Genomic DNA, 14,435 nt, shown 5'->3' on the forward strand with positions numbered 1-14,435 from the left:
AAGCTGTTTGTTTGCCATAAGGAACAGAGGTGCAGGAGCCCAGACATGTGACAAGGCAGGCTGTTATAAAAGGGCCCTTTCTGTCCCAAATCCAGCAGCTTTTCCCAAAGGCATTCTTCAACCCCAACATGCTGGCACACACCAAGGGCAATAGATCCCCCGGGCCAGCTCAGCCTTACTAAAGGCAGAGGGATCTGACTAGGCCTGGAAAGAACTCTCTCTAGGAAAGAAGATGGCCACAGAGGCAGTGAGAAGGATGTATGTGTGTAAGCGACCACAGTCAAGAGGTTATGTGCTATAGGAAGATAAGCATTTGCAGAACAGAAGTGCTTTCTAGAGTTATTACTATTTTTAGTGTCACAGAAAAATATTTACTGTGTTCAATCACCAAATCTATTGAAGGCAATTTATGTTCATTAAAAAACAAGCTCATCATTTAAAATTGTAATGAGAGACATCACAAGTATGCACGCAGATGTGATTGCACAGAAGTCTGCCAGATTTGGAACTATCCAAATACTCCCTGCCTTATCCTGGGGATCTCCTAGGATATTTACAGCTGTGTGGAGCCCTCTTTAAGCATCCTTTAGCTCGTGGGACACCAGCCTACTGATCATTTCCAAACAGAAAACTCTAGTGGACAGGACAGCATTGCTATATGCTTTAGTCCTGTGCCATTGAGTACTCCTCATTTGGGGAGTGGGGAGATGGAAAACAGGGCCCATTTCATTACACAGCTTTTCTTTCACCCGCTTATTGCTTAATATATGCTGTCCACTCTGGGTGTGCCAAATTAGGCCCTCATAGAAAGAATGGTGAAGTCTCTATCGAGAGAAATGGATATAAGCAGGTAGAGCTAAACTTATTTGTAACCAAGGTATCTCTGTACATTCTACACAAACACAACACATGTGAGTAATCCCTCAGCATCCATAGGTGATTGGCTCCAGGACCCCACAGCTAGCAAAATCTGCAGATACTCAAGTCCCTCATATAAAATGATGTAGTATTTGCATATAGCCTATGCACATCCCCCTGTACACTTTACACTTTAAATCATCTTAGAACATCTACTACAATGTAAATGCTATGTAAATAATTGTTATACTCTATTGCTTTTTATTTGTATTATTTTTATTTTCTATTCAATTGATTGATTGATTGATTGATTGAATATCTTCCATCCTCACTTGGTTGAATCCTCGAATGTGGAACACATGGATATAGAGGACTGATTGTATTTTTTAAAGTTCCACATGACCCTGAAATTCAGGATTGGTTCTGCTCTTCTCCAGGGATCACTCCCTGGATGACTATAAGCTCTATTCTAAAAGGAAATGGAAAGTAAATGCACAATTATTAAGCAGAAAATCAATGTTTAATTGAGACAGGGTTTCTCAGCCTTAGCCCTATTAACAGTTGCAGGGCTGGATAATTTTTGGTTATTGGGCCTGTCCTATGCATTGCAGGATGTTTCTGTAATATCCCTGGCTCCTACACACTAGATGCCAATAGCACACCTCCATACCCAAGTTGTGACAACCCCAAATGTCTCTAGATGTTGTCAAATATACCCTGGAAGCAAAATCACCCCTGCTTGAACCACTGGCTTAAGAAGACTACTGGGGCCTTTTAGGAAACTTTTTTATTTTTTTTATTTTTTTATTTATTTTATTTTATTTTATTTTTTTTTAAGGTGGTTTTTTTTTTTTTTTTTTTTAGAAGAGGAAGAAAGAGAAAGAGGAAGAAGGAGAGAGGATGGGGGTATTGCTTTATTGCCCGGGCTAGAATGCAGTCTAAATATGGGTATGCCTATAATTGTCCTTAATAATGGAGACATGAAAGAAAATGAGGGAAGAGAATAGCAAACAAGGAGCCAACCAAGATTTCTTTTAAACTTCTAAGTTGATATGATGTGGTACTGATAAGAGTGTATATTTTGTATGTTTAAAGTGCAAAGTTCTATAAATGTTAATTACATTTACTTGTTCCAGATCTGAGTTCAAGTCCTGAATATCGTTGTTAATTTTCTGTCTCATTGATCTGTCTAATATTAATGTTGAAGTCTCCCACTATTATTATGTGGGAGTCTAAGTCTCTTTATAAGTCTTGTATGTCTGCGTATTCCTGTATTGGGTGCGTATATATTTAGGATCTTTAGCTCTTCTTGTTGTTGCATTGATCCTTTTATCATTATATAATGTCCTTCTTTGCTTCTTTTGATCTTTGTTGCTTAATTGTAACTTCTGCTTTTTATTTATTTATTTTAGCGCTCTGTTTGGTTGGTAAATCTTTCTCCATCCCTTGTTTGGAATCTTTGTGTATCCTCGAATGTGAGATGGATCTGGATGCAGCATACTGATGGGTTTTAGTTTTTTATTCAAATTGCCTGTCTTTGGATTGGGGGATTTAGTCAATTTAAATTTAGAATTAATAATAATATATGTGAGTTTAATACTGCCATTAGCTGGCTATTTTGTCCATTAGTTGATGTAAATTCTTCATTATATTGATGCTCTTTTTGATAATTTTTTTAGAAAGGCTGATACTGTTTGTTCCTTTCATATGTGTAGTGGTTCTTTCAGAAGCTCTTGTAAAGCAGGCCTGGTGGTGATGAAATCTCTGAGTGCTTGCTTATTCACAAAAAACTTTATTTTTCCTTCACATGTGAAGCTTAGTTTGGCTGTATGTGAAATTCTGGGTTGAAAGTTCTTTTCTTTAAGGATGTTGAATATTGGCCCCCACTCTCTTCTGGCTTGTAGGGTTTCTGCTGAGAGATCTGCTGTAAGTCTGATAGGCTTCCCTTTGTGGGTAACCTGACCTTTCTCTCTGGCTGCCCTTAGTATTTTCTCCTTCATTTCAACCCTGGTGAATCTGACGATTATGTGCCTTGGAGTTGCTCTTCTTGAGGAATATCTCTGTGGTGTTCTCTGTATTACCTGGAGTTGAATATTATCCTGCCTTACTAGGCTGGGAAAATTTTCCTGAATAATGTCCTGAAGCGTATTTTCCAGCTTGGATTCACTCTCTTCGTCACATTCAGGTACACCTATCAAGCGTAGATTGGGTCTTTTCACATAGTCCCATATTTCTTGGAGACTTTGCTCGTTCCTTTGTATCCTTTTTTCTCTAATCTTGTCTTCTTGTTTTATTTCATTGAGTTGGTCTTCGACCTCTGATATCCTTTCTTCTGCTTGATCAATTCGGCTGTTAAAACTTGTGCATACTTCACGAAGTTCTCGTATTGTGTTTTTCAGCTCCATCAATTCACTTATATTCCTCTCTAAATTGTGTATTCTTGTTAACATTTCGTCAAATCTTTTTTCAAAGTTCTTAGTTGCTTTAGATTGGGTTAAAACAAGTTCTTTTAATTCACAGAAGTTTCTCATTATCCACATTTTGAAGCCTGCTTCTGTAATTGGAACACACTCGTTCTCCATCAAGCCTTGTTCCGTTGCTGATGAGGAACTGTGATCCCCCGCTGAGGGAGAGGCGTTCTGATCTTGGGCATTCTCAGCCTTTTTTGGCCGTTTTCCTCCCTTCGTTATAAATTTATCCATCTGTGGTCTTTGAATTCACCGTCTCTGTAATTAGGTTTCTGAGTGGACGTCCAACTTACTGATTCTCAGCGCCGAAATCTGAGCAACCCACTGCACCGACCAAATCAGCGGCGTTAAGATTGATGGTGCTTTTCCGACTCTGCACCAAGAACCGTCGCTCCAAGGCGCGGGCAAAACCGCCTCGCCGGTCACAAGAGTCGCGCTGGCGACCCGTGGGGCTCCTCCGCTGGGAATCTCCTGGTGCGTGAGCAACAAGAATTCATGTGAAGGTGTGGCGTCCTCTCATTCTTTGCGCTTTCACTGGGAGCTACAATCCCGAGCTGTTAGTGATCAGCCATCTTCTTTATTTTTTAACATAGTGTTCCTCTAGCCAGGTTTTATAACATAGCTAACAGCCTCAAACAAAAATACAAAACTATTCATTTCCTTTATGTAACTATAGTCCATGTCAACCTATTTCATTCCATCTAATGTACCTCCCTACCTTTCCTTCTTACATTTACTTAACATTTTTACAGACATAGCATGCCATTTAAGCTCTGAGAACACAAAAGTGAATAAAATACAATCCCTTCACTGAAAGAGTTCAGAAATTCGAGGAAGAAACAGACTGCTAAACAAATAAATACAAGAAAGCCCAAATGCCCTGCCACACTTAGTCTATTATCATTCCTCTGTATCTCTTCCCTTTTGGTACCAACCCAAACTTCTGAGTATTCAGAAGTTTTGAAAATTCAGCATTCTATCCATCCATCATCCATGATTTTATTTCTCAGAATATGGAATATGGAATTGTCATTGGCGACTGTGCAAAGTTCACATGTATAGTCATGGATAGATTTTTGACCCACCTGTGCTCTGTACAGCTGTGCTCTACTCAGGCATGTGGTATAAAAAAGAATCCAAGAAGAAGGATAAAAAGATCAGATTTTAATTTTGCTTTATTAGAATTCTTTAGGGCACAGGCCTGGGCTGTTTTTTATTCTGTATCTCTACCTTTCCCCGTTTGATTTCATGGGTTTACATAATGGACATTGAGGTTGGCTTTCCAAATTGGTTGTACTCCGGGTACAAAATACGTTATCTACGTCAATAGTGGAAATCCTACGATCGTTGTCAGTGACTGGTTCAGGAGTGGTCAGGCCTAAGCCAATTTGGATCAATAAGACATAAGCAAAGGCTTGCTGGGGGTTTTTGGAAAATCAACTTTTCTTGTTCTTAAAGGAGAGCCATAGTTAGCCAGTTCACCCCCCTATTCCTCCTCTTCTCCCTCCCTTTTAATCTGAAAGAGGAAGTCCACGGTTAGCCATTTTTGTTCTTAAGAGAAAGCCATAGTTAGCCTCTCTCTCTCTCTCTCTCTCTCTCTCTCTCTCTCTCTTTCTCTCTCTTTCTCTTTTCCTCCTCCTCCTCTCCCTCCCTTCCAATATGAATAAGGAACCCTGTAGCTCTGACTTCAGCTATGAAGCAACAAACTTTGGCATACAGAAAACACTACTGCAGTATAATGATGAGAAGGGAATATTTGGGTCTTTGAAGATCTCATTGAAGTACTGTATGAGGCTGGGTGCAGTGGCTCACGCCCGTAATCCTAGCACCAACTTTGGGAGGCTGAGGCGGGTGGATCACTTGAGGTCAGGAGTTTGGGACCAGCCTGGCCAATATGGTGAAACCGTGTCTCTACTAAAAATATAAAAATTAGCTGGGCTTGATGGTGGGTGCCTGTAATCCCAGCCACTCTGGAGGCTGGGGCAGGAGAATCACTTGAACCTGGGAGGCAGAGGTTGCAGTGAGCTGAGATCATGTCACTGTACTCCACTCCAGCCTGGGTGACAGAGCAAGACTCTGTTTCAAAAAAAAAAAGGAGTGCATGAACTCACCCAGAAGCTTATGTATATCCAGGTTTCCTCTTACGTGAAATAACAAACGCCCTTATCATTTAATCTAGTTCAATTTGGGTTGCCTGTTACATGTAGCAGGAAATAACCTAATTGACATAATTACCTACATGCATGTAACCGAAATTTTTATCTCAGTTGTAACTTCCACCTTATAATCCAGATTTAGATATCTGTCTACTTGACATCTCCACCTGATTAAATAATGTTCAGGCAAAACTAGCTTTTCCAAAAAAGAGCCCCTGATTGCCCCTTTTCCTCCCAAATCTGCTTCTCTCCTGGACTTCCCCATCTCTGTAAATGTTACCATACGCTCAAGCCAAGCCATGGGAGTTCTCTTGACTACCCTCTTCCTCTCAGCCATATTCAAGCTACCCACCACTTCTGTCTACCCTATCTACAAAAATAAAATCCCACAACTTCACACTCCTTTTCTCTCTACTCTAACTTCCAGGCCAAACTACCACGTTCTCTCACTTGGACTCATGCACTGGCCTCCAAACCAGCCTCCTTCTTGCCCTCTAGTCCCTCCTGTAATCTCCTCAGAGCAGCTGGAGTAATTATGTCAAACAGCAAATCAGATGACTAGCTTTCCTGTTTTAAACCCCCAAGCATCTCTCACCATACCTAGAATAAGACTGTAATCCTACGTCTTGGCCTAAAAGGTCCTCTGTGCTCAGCACGCTGGCTGACTCTGTAGCTGCCTGCCTGGCCCTCTCCGCACTGGGCTGCATATCCCTCTGGCCAGGCTCATTCCCACCTCAGGGTGCCACACTTGTTTTCCTCTCTGCCAGGAACTCCTGTCCTTCCAAAACTTTCTTTGGCTGGTTTCTTCCATTATTTGTATCTCAAATTGAGCATCACCTCTTCAGAGAGTCCTTCATGGGCCAACCCAGTCATTGTCACATTGTCTCATCTTACCTCCTTCACTTGCTGCTGTGGTCTTTGTTTACTTTCTTACTTACCCAGCTGGCTGTGCTTACTAGATGACAAGTCCCATGAGGGCAGGGTCACGTCAGCCTTGTTTACTGCTGTGTCACCACTTCTAGAGCACTGCTTACCACAGAGGAGGCGATAAGTAAATATTTGTTAACTTGGTTGAATGAATGAATGAACGGATCTACGGGTGGACAGATGGCTTATGAAGAAGCACTCTTTGGCTTTATTAACTCTTTAATTTTGCTGAAAGACATTTACAAAAATCATCTTGGAAGCACGCACACAGTGAAGCTGACTCTCTGAGTTGGAAGACCCACTAGGATTCTACCAGTCAGGGGGCTGTGGACAAAACAACTTTTCTGTGTCTATTTCTCATCTGTGAACTGAATTACTAATAATATCTATCTCACAGAATTACTATAAGAACTAAATGAAATAATATTTCAGAGGGCCTTAGAGCAAGGTCTAGCACACAACGAACACTGTCTAGGTTTTACTATTATTTCATATTCTCTGATTATTATTCCAGAGCCCCTCTCCAGAGCAGGAGTGGGTAAATTATGACCCAGGTGTCAAATCCGGCCCTTCACCTGTTTTTGTAAATAAAATGTTGTTGGATTGCAGTCACACTCATTCATTTATATATTTTTCATGGTTATTTTTGCTTGATAATAGCAGAGTTGATAGGCTGGGCATGATGGTGCACACCTAGTACCAGCTACTTGGGAGGTTGAGCCCTGGCCAACATAGTGAGACCTTGTCTCCAAAAAAAAAAAAAAAAAAGAGTTTTATTGAAACAGAAAGACAACAGTAGTACTTAAAATATGTACTATGTGTCACTTTACAGAAAACGTTTGCCAACCATTGTTTCATAGTATATCCCTGAGATTTACATACATGTATACATAAAAAGAGCAAGGTTGGTTCTTTATGTCTTGCTGAATTTAAAAACAAACAAACAAAAACCCTACATACAGCCCTTAGCATCTGGACCCTGGTTTGATCTCTCAGGCCTCAAGTTGTCTGACATTATGTAAAAGCAGAAGTGCCAAAGATAAGAGGAGCTGCTACACCTACACAAGATTGATCAGGAAGTCACCTGACACAGAGGAGCTGCCAATGGTTGTGTTAACTTTCCTAGCAATCCCCGTTTTAAAGTGACAGAATCTCAATAATTACTTATGGTCCACTGGTGGGACAACCCATAGAAAAAGGGTTTACAAAGAATTTCTGAAGCTCAAAAACAAAATGGTTACACAGATATTAACTAATCAAAGCCTTCAACATCAGCATCTCAGCTATGTCTCCAGTTTCTTCTGGCACACACTGTAGGCTGGATCACATAAACCTCAGCTTCATTTCAACTTTATTCCCTTTTCCTGCCTTTGCTATAGAGAATAGAAAACAAACACCACAATATAATTTTCCAGCATCTCTTTGAATAAGAGATATTTATATGTCACAATTCTGGACAAAAGGATGCAAATGAAAAGCTATTGGCATCACCTTTCCAGTTCTTATCTTTTTGCCCTGAATACAGACACAGTATATCAAGCTGCCACAACTATGGTGATCACAAGAGAATAGAGATATCAGTCAGAATCATTCAGAGCCTTTAATCTAAACCAGCACCAGCAGTGCCTACCTCTGCCCTGGACTTGACGTGTGAAGAATAAACCACTCTTTATATAAGCCATTGTTTGTGTTTTTTCTTACTTACTTCTAACAAAAATCCTTCCTAAGTGATGTATTCCCCAAATGGCAAACTGGGGAACTAGGGAAAGGCAACATATCTTAAGAGAAAGGATGCAGGACTAGACATGAAAAGATCTGAACTCAAACTCTGACCCTTCCATTTATCAACAAGAGGACTTAATGACATTAAGATCATTTGCCTTCTCTGTCATTCCAAGTGTTTACCTACCTCAAAGGGTTATTTAAGACTCAAATCAGGAAACAAATGTGAACATGCTCACAGATGAAGTATAAAGCTTATGTAGAACTATGATTGAACACATGCCACCAAGGAAAATGATTTCAATTTTTAATCACACATTTGCAATACTCCATTGTGAGGAAATATGGGTTTATTTTATCTTTTTTTGGTAGTGTATTGGGTCGTCAACAGGCACAGCTGGTCAGAGAAGCTAAACATCCCTGTTAGCTGAAAGAAAAGAAATGGATGTCTGTCGGGCACAATAGCTCATTCCTGTAACCCCAGCACTTTGGGAGGCCTAGACAGGTGAATCATCTGGGGTCAGGAGTTCAAGACCAGCCTGGCTAATATGTCGAAACTCCATCTCTACTAAAAATACAAAAATTAGCTAGGCATGGTGGCGCATGCCTGTAATCCCAGCTACTCAGGAGGCTGAGGCAGGAGAATCATTTGAACCCAGGAGGCAGAGGTTGCAGTGAGCCAAGATCCTGCCACTGCACTCCAGCCTGGGTGAGCTGACAGAGCAAGACTCTGTCTCAAAAAAAAAAAAAAAGAAAAAGAAAAAAGAAAAAGAAAAGAAAAAGAAAGAAACCGATGTCTAAATGAGAGTTAATCACGCTCGCCCAGTGCTTGAGACTTTACCTGCATTGAAATAGACTGTGCTCTGGGTTCTGCCTAGTGCTGAATCTGCTTCTCCATTTTTCAGACACAAAATTTAGTTTATTTTAATGTATCAAAAAGTGCATTAATATAGCATTAATATTGCAATAAGGAATTATGTACCATTTCCCCAATTCTCATAGAAAATGTCTGCTTAAATAAAAAAACAAAACAAAATACCATGCAGACATCAGACTGTATTTAAAGAAAACACAATTTTCTCACACCGATTTAAAGAGGATGTACTTTCCCAATCACCAGATGTAGAAAACAAAAATCTGTTCTTTACTCATCTTCTATGTGTTGATTCCTGTAATTCTTGATTGATATACCTTAGCTATACTAACTTTAACATGCCAAAGATTTTCATATTTGAATAGCTAAGTACCTACGTGGTAACAAACCAGCTTAAGAAATAGAGTAAGAACCCCTTTAAGTTTCCCTGTATACTCTTTCTCAACCCACCTCCCTCCCTCCTCATTAGAGTGAACTCCATCTTGAATTTTGTTAATCATTCCCTTGCTTTTGGGGGGGCTTTTGCCACAGAAAGGGGTGTGTGTGTGTGTGTGTGTGTGTGTGTGTGTGTCCCTAAATGACATTGTTTAGCTTGGCTTGTTTTTGAGCTTTACTTACTAGAACCTCACAGTATATATGCTTGACATTACATTTTTGATCATCATCCATGTTGATATATGCAAGTATATTTCATTTACCTCTACTGCTATATGGTAGTTTATTATTTACAAAATTTATTTATTTGTTCTTCTATTGATTGACATTTGGGTTGTTTTCAATGTTTTGCTGCTGTGAACTGTTGCCAGGTTGCCATGAATATTCTTATACTTTTCTTTTGATATTTAGATACAAGTTTCTTTGTTTGTATACCTAAAAATGGAACTGTTATGTTATCATCTTCAGTCTGACTTAGAAATGCCTAAATATTTCCAAAGCATTTATAGCAATTTATAACCATCCCACCAACAGTATATGAGTTCCCATTTCTTCCTATCCTTGCCAAAAATTGGTATCCCCAAATCTGTTAGTTATTGCTGGTATTGTGGATGTGAAATGCATCTTTTTGCTTTTCTGGAACACACCAGAAACCCCCTGACCTCTGTAGGGACTGCTTCTTCACCTCCTTGAAGTCTGTGCTTGTGTCACTTTTTCACTGAGATCTTTCCTAACAACCCAACTTAAAATTGCAGCCGCTAGAGATTTCTAATCCCCTTTCTCACTTTATTTTTCCTACAGCTCTTATCATCTTTGGACTTTGTTATGGGATGAATTATGACTTCCCAGCCCCCAAATTTACATACTGAAGCCCTAACTCCTCATGATTCACAATGTGACTGTACTTGTAGGTAAGTTCTTTTTAAAGATAATTAGATAAAAATGAGGTTAATACGGTAGGCCCTAATCCAATTGACTGATGTCCTTATAAGAAGACTTTGTACACAGAGACCCACAGAGGAAAATCATGTGAAGACACAGAAAGAAAATGACCATCTGACAAACAGAAAGGCCTCAGAAGAAACCACTGTCAATGCCTTGATCTCAGACTTAGCCTCCAGAACCATGGGGAAATAAATTTCTGTTGTTTAAGCCACCAATTCTCTGGTACTTTGTCATGGAGGCCCTAAAAGCAAATACAGATATATTGTGTTTTTAATTATTTGTTTACAAGTCAGAAACATACAAACATACACCACTGTTGACTGATTCATTCTTGCCCTGGGGGAGAATACAAAGCAATGATTGTGGTCATCTTCGCCTTACTGTTGAGAGTAAAATGAATACCCTTAACTGTTTAATTATATATATATTTAACATCTGATCATTTCAGGGCATAGTGGCTTATTTTCTCATGTCTATAAGCATTTTTTATATTATGAATGAGTTTATCTTACTTGGAACATCATCTGTGGGAATATTTGAGGTCCTGTTTAAAGTACATACCTTCAGGGAGAATTCATTTTGCTTCTACTTGCCACCCAGAGGCCATACCAGCCAGGGCCATCTCACATTAAATACACAGTTTGGAGTGTTTTGGCACCTCCAAGATGTGTATATTCAAGTCCCAAGCCTATGTGAGTGGAAGCTTGTGCTAAGGAATTATCAGAGGAGGCAATTTTTATTTTTTTTGTTCCAAACCTGAGCCAAAACTAAAACAGGTGCATATTCACATCATCTCTGGGGCAGAAAAATTTCTGGCAAATCCACTAAGCATATTGCCTTTGGGGGGTTATGGGTTTACATTCAAACCCTGATCTTACCTTCCAAACTGCTTGGGCCCCTAGGCTGTTTCCTACTTCAGTGTACATGTGGCCGATTAAAATCCAAGCTTTGACCAGCGGGATTTGACGGTATGATGTCTCACAGAAAGTTCTCCACTCCCAGACAGGGGTCCCTTGGCTTCAGAAGTGCAGCAGCAGGCATCGTGGGAAGGTGAAAAGCTTCCCCAAGGATGGCCCTTCCTAGCCGGTCCACCTCAAAGCCTTCATGGGATACAAGGCTGGCATGACCCACATCGTGCAGTAAGTCGACTGGCCAGGATCCAAGATGAACAAGAAGGAGGTGGTGGAGTCTGTGACCATTATGGAGACACCACCTATGGTGGGTGTGGGCATTGTGGGCTATGTGGAAACCCCTCGAGGCCTCCAGACCTTCAAGACTGTCTTCGCTGAGCACATCAGTGATGAGTGCAAGAGGTGTTTCTAAAAGAACTGGCATAAATCTAAGAAGAAGGCCTTCACCAAGTACTGCAAGAAATGGCAGGATGAGGATGGCAAGAAGCAGCTGGAGAAGGACTTTCAGCAGCATGAAGAAGTACTGCCCAGTCACCCGCATCATTGCCCACACCCAGATGTGCCTGCTTCCTCTGCACCAGAAGAAGGCCCATCTGATGGAGATCCAGGTGAACGGAGGCACTGTGGCCAAGAAGCTGGACTGGGCTCGTGAGAGGCTGGAGCAGCAGGTACCTGTGAACCAAGTGTTTGGGCAGGACGAGATGATTGACATCATCGGGGTGACCAAGGGCAAAGGCTACAAAGGAGTCACCAGTCATTGGCACACCAAGAAGCTGCCCTGCAAGACCCACTGAGGCCTGAGCAAGGTGGTCTGTACTGGGGCATGGCATCCTGCCCATGTGGCCTTCCCTGTGGCACGTGCTGGGCAGAAAGGCTCTAATCACCGCACTGAGATCAACAAGAAGATCTGTAAGGTCGGCCAGGGCTACCTTATCAAGGATGGCAAGGTGATCAAGAACAATGCTTCCACTGACTATGACCTGTCTGACAAGAGGATCAACCCTCTGGGTGGCTTTTTCCACTATGGTAAAGTGACCAATGACTTTGTCATGCTGAAAGGCTGTGTGGTGGGAACTAAGAAGTGAGTGCTCACCCTCCACAAGTCCTTGCTGGTGCAGACCAAGTGGCGGGCTCTGGAGAAGACTGACCTTAAGTTCACTGACACCACCTCCAAGTTTGGCCATGGCTGCTTCCAGACCATGGAGCAGAAGAAAGCACTCGTGGGACCTCTCAAGAAAGACCGAATTGTTAGGAAGAAGGAGTTTAATGCCAGGAACAGATTTTGCAGCTGGTGGGGTCTCAACAAAAGTTACTTTCCACTGGAAAAAAAAAAAAAACCCAAGCTTTGGACCACCTGTGATCAGCATATACCCCAGATCAGGGACAGCTTTGAAACTTGGCTTAATTGTATGGAGTCAAACTTCTGTACCATACCTTAATCCAAAAAATTCCATTATTCTGTTTCCAACTCAATTACACATATAATATAAATATATGTAAGTTTTAATATCTTATTTCACATTTTTAAATGTGTTTCAGGAAAGTTTTTTCTGATAATCTAATCTATCCTATCACCAGAATTTCTTACAGCCATTAAATGTTTAGTTTTTAAAATATTTTATATATTTCTTGAAACAGAAAAGAGAAATGTGTTCTAGTTCACCCTTCAGCTCCATGGGAAACCAGTTCTCACACTCTGCTGAACCACTATTGTGTAACATGTCCTTGGGAAGTCTGCTGGGGCCTGTGGGCATTACAACCAATCTTAACGAAGATGAAAAAAAAAAGTTCATAATGTCTAATGGAGCATTAAGGGCACAGAAAAACAAGAGCTCTACACTTAAGCCCTATGATGAGATGATTTAGGCCAAGAGAACCAAATAAAGCCCTTCTTAGATTCTAAGGAAACTATTTCTATGTATAGAAAAGGATAGGAAAAGGTCATAGATTGAAATGGTTTGAGGTAGTTTTTGAAGAGACCAAATATTTTTTTCCACAGCTCATGAAGAATTGTAAAATTATAGAATTGTTTGGATTTAAAACTATACACAGACATTCTCTGACAGTAAGGAGAACTACACAAAGATTTATAAACACAATCAGTGGTAACAATTTAATTCAAAATGATATCACTCACATTAATTATGGGAAGACCTGATTAGCTATTTTACCAACTGATCTGCAAATGCTGCTTAGCTGAAAGGTTCCTTGTTACAGTGTCCACCACTATGTTTTGCTGCCTTAGAAAACCTGTTGCAGCCAATGCACTTACAAACATCTTGACATGCACTAGTATACATATAATCAGAGTAAATGACTTCATTTCTTTTCTTTTTCAAATTTAAAAATATCTATCTCTAGCACCCACCACCCACGCTAACAGTTTACTAAAAATTCATATTCTAAATGTCTTGCTTCAAGAAAATCGAAAACTCTGCTCAGCCCATTCAGCCCAGTAGTCATTTTCATTTCTCAGTTAAAGTTGCTCTAGTGGTGACCACACGACATTGATAGTGAAAATTCTCACAGCCCACAAGGCCCTTCCCCACTGTTTGAGGGCTACACCAGCTAGCTCAGATCCTTGCACAGGCCAAGCCAGTTTTCCCAAGGAATGAGATTCTGCTCCATTCAGGTTAACTCCTTGAAGTCCAGGGTCTTTGTTCTCTAGCTACAGTAACATAGCCAGCCATTGTTCCTAAAGCAATGTCAGGGTAATAGGTAGAGTAAACCTGTTAGTTAATGTCAGCTCTCCACCCAGACCTATAAGTCCAGCTGTTGAGCCCATTTTGCCAACTAAGACTTCTCTTTTGCTCATGAGTTTCCTTTAGGCTGGGAAAAGAAAGTGGCATCCTAGAGCCATCTTAATCCACCAAAGAGCTTTCCAGAACAGTGAGCTTCAAAAAGTATAGAGTTCAAGCTTAACATCTCCTTGGCTTTTGTCAAGCCATCCAAAGAAAGGTTGTAATTCCTTTCCTCCAGCATAATTATCCTCAAACAAAGCAATTTCTGGGCGGCTTTTCTCCATCTAGTCGGAGAAGTGACTTCCATAGTTAAATAGCATTGCTCCAAGGAAAGAAATTTCAAATCCTCATCTAACCAGGCATTGTGCTACATATTCATTTGAGTCCTAACTGCAAAC

General features: G+C 40.6%; 1 protein-coding gene and 1 pseudogene across 3 annotated transcripts in view; one reads left to right on the forward strand and one right to left on the reverse strand.

Annotated features, from left to right (window-relative positions):
- Positions 1 to 14,435, reverse strand: part of RASGEF1B (RasGEF domain family member 1B) — a 623,038-nt gene that overhangs the window by 328,717 nt on the left and 279,886 nt on the right. The gene's annotated exons all lie outside the window — the stretch shown is intronic.
- Positions 11,359 to 12,735, forward strand: LOC104650740 (large ribosomal subunit protein uL3 pseudogene; annotated as a pseudogene).

The sequence above is a fragment of the Saimiri boliviensis genome, chromosome 3 (assembly GCF_048565385.1).
Source record: "Saimiri boliviensis isolate mSaiBol1 chromosome 3, mSaiBol1.pri, whole genome shotgun sequence".
Classification (NCBI taxonomy): Eukaryota; Metazoa; Chordata; class Mammalia; order Primates; family Cebidae; genus Saimiri; species Saimiri boliviensis.